We start from the raw sequence: 3,106 nt of genomic DNA, 5'->3' as shown, positions 1-3,106 counted from the left end.
TTGTGCTGAATTATTTCATCAAACAATATTTTTATAATGCAGTATCTCCCAAATTTCAAGTTTTTTTTTCAAAGTTTGATGTTTCCCACACCAAATACTCTCAAAGTGGGTCTTATTTGCATTTTATTTTGACAGAGTCCTCAATGGGTGTTATCGTGGGTGGCATTACACTGGCAGTCAGAGAATCCAAAGAAATCATGAAGGGAGACCCAGAAAAAAAATCTATCACGGCCCCTTTCTGAGTGTCTGGCAGGTAAACAGGACAGGATGAGCTTGACTTAGCAGGAACAAGTGCTTCTGGGGGGGAGGGTTTGAAGGGAAGTGACTACCTCTTGGGGTTGGAGGAGCCCGTATTTGACTAATAAGCAGAGGCACCTGAGTCAACAGGGACTGATAGCTCTGTCACACCTCCACGCAATAGGGTCTGAGCTAACTTTCCCTGTTCTCTTTTTCCCTAATCATTCTAAATTTTATTTCCTGACAACTCTCCACCAATTGTATGCTCATATCAGATTGTAGTTTCCGCTGACTGAGGAAGCCATCACTGTGAAGCTCGGGCTTCAACGGAAAGACATTCTGTGTTCAGCTTAGGTAACCTTTCACACTGGACACGATTGTGAGGAATCCCCACTCAGAGCCTTGGTTTCCAGTGGCTGAGCTACTGAAGACCAAGCAAACAACCAAACTCATCGCTGACTCATTGCGACCCCCTGTGGGTTTCTGAGACTGTAACTGTTGATGGGGGTGGAAAGCCCAGTCTTTCTCCTGGGGAGCTGCTGGTGGTTTCAAACTGTTGACCCCGCCATCACAGCCCAGTCAACCTTACTGGACTACAGTTTTCCCAACCATCATATGAGAATAGTAACAATTTCCCCTTCCTCTTATCTGCCTATCAGAGAATCAAATCAATTAAGTATTTTGTGACCTCTAAGGCACTGTGTGTAAGAAAGAGTAAGACATTATTGCTACATACAATGACAAATCAAAAGATGAGTAAGACACAGCACTGCTATGAAGGAGTTTATAATCCAGGTGATTTCCCACCTTCTGCCTGTCCTAGCACAACTGAGAGCTATGACACACTTCCTTAGTAGCAGTGGCTCCCCAGGGGTGATGGCAACATTGGGGTGGGGCTGCCCGGAGGAAATGTGTAATAAGGAAGATATGGTAAACATGCTACAGCTTTCCTAGAAGGAAAAGAGCGTATGGTTGGTCAAGTGGCTTTGGTCATGAGCCTTAGTTGATGGAAAAAACTGAAAAGGGAAGACACACAGATAGGAAAGAACAGACCTAGTCTACACATCTGTACAATGGGGCATGCAGAATAGTCACTATTCCATGGGATGTGAAGATTAAGTGAACGCGGAAAAGGGACATTCAGGTTGCAGATGGAATTCTGGTTGCTAATGAACTGAGGTTGAATCAGGACATTATCCTGGATTATCCAGGTGAGATGAAGAGACACAGTGGCTTCAATGGGCTCAAGCACAGGACCAATTGTGAGACTGGTGCAGGAGCAGGCAAAGCTTCTGTACCTGTGCTCTCTGTGAGTCAGAACTGATTCAACGGAACCTGGCGACAGCATCTAGGTGGCCCCAGTGCGATCACAGGGTCCTTACAAGCGGAGGAGGGAAGAAGGAGAGGAGCGATGATCAAAGAAATGCAGAATTTCTGCCTTTAAATATGGAGAAAACATGCCACGAGCCAAGGGATGTGGGTGACCTCTAGAATCCGGCAAAGGCAAGGAAATGGATTCACCCCTTAGATCCTCAAGAAAGGATCCCAGCCTTGCTGATGTCTTGGCTTTTAGGCCAGTGAGACCCATATACTGGATACCTTATTTACAGAACAGTTAGGTAATGTGTTGTTATTTTAAGCTACTGTGTTTGTGGTAATTTGTTATAGCAGCTATAGATGACTGGTGCACTGGTCCCTGGTGGTGTAGTGGTTACACATCGGGCTGCATCTGCATGGTCAGCAGTTCAAAACCACTAGCAGCTCTGAGGGAGGAAAACTGGGCTTTCTACTCCAGTAAACAGTTACAGTCTTGGAAACCCACGGTGGGTCACTATGAGTCAGTATTGACTCGAGGGCAGTGAGGTGGGGTTTTTGGTTGATTGGTTTGGTTGTTTATTCTCTACCGACATCAGGGCACCGATTTCTAACACATTTTTTGTTCATTGTTCATTCCCGGCACCTAGCTTGGTAGATAGCAACCCTCAGTGAAGTCTTCAAATGATTGAATGAAAAATTCCAAGCATGCAGTGTGGTGGCGTTCAGCAGGGATTTCAGTTGTGTTCTCGGCCTAAAGAAGGCGTGCGGCGTGATGAGTGTCCTGCTCATTTAGTTGTTGCTGCTGTTAAATGCTGTCCAGTCACTTGCGACTCCCTGCCGCCCTCAGCAGAACCGAGTGCAGCCACGTCTGCGCCTGCGCCTGCGCCTGCGCCGTCCTCACAGATGCCTTTAGGCTTGCAGCCATTGCGCCAGCCAGGCTGTCTCATCAGGGCCTTTCTCCTTTTTGCTGCCCGTACTGCACCAAGCATGCAGGCTATGTAAATCCACTTAAGGTTTCCGAGTAATAGTCAGATTGAAGCTGTGTTTTAGGAGATTCATTTTTAATATCTTCTTGGACAATAGAGTATGAACTGGGGGATTATAAATACGACAGCCTGGAGATGAATGAACCAGCCAGACTTAAAAAGTCCTTCCCTACTTACGTGGATGAGCAAGGAGCAAGTGTCCAGTGGAGGACCATGGACCTCTGCTCTTTGAGTCCATGCCAGTGGGTAGTGCCAGTGCTAACTTGGCCTGAAGTCCACGGATGCCTGTTGAATGTGCTGGAGGGATTCATCACAATCAGAAAGCATCACACCTTCCTGGTGTTCCAAGATAAGTTTGTTCGTGCTTTCTTTGTGTCTAGAGAACTTCCTTTGTTAGCACTTCCTTTTAGAATGGGTCAGCTGGCAACACATGACTTACTTTTCTTTCATCTGAGAATGTCTTGATTTTCTCTGGATTACTGAAGGCTACTTTTACTGGCGCAGGATTTGGGGTTGACGGGCTTTTTCCTTCCACGTGTAGAAATGTGGAGTCACTGTCCTCCATG

Source organism: Tenrec ecaudatus, chromosome 9 (assembly GCF_050624435.1).
Source record: "Tenrec ecaudatus isolate mTenEca1 chromosome 9, mTenEca1.hap1, whole genome shotgun sequence".
NCBI classification, from domain to species: Eukaryota; Metazoa; Chordata; class Mammalia; order Afrosoricida; family Tenrecidae; genus Tenrec; species Tenrec ecaudatus.
Note: the sequence above shows the minus strand (reverse complement) of the source record.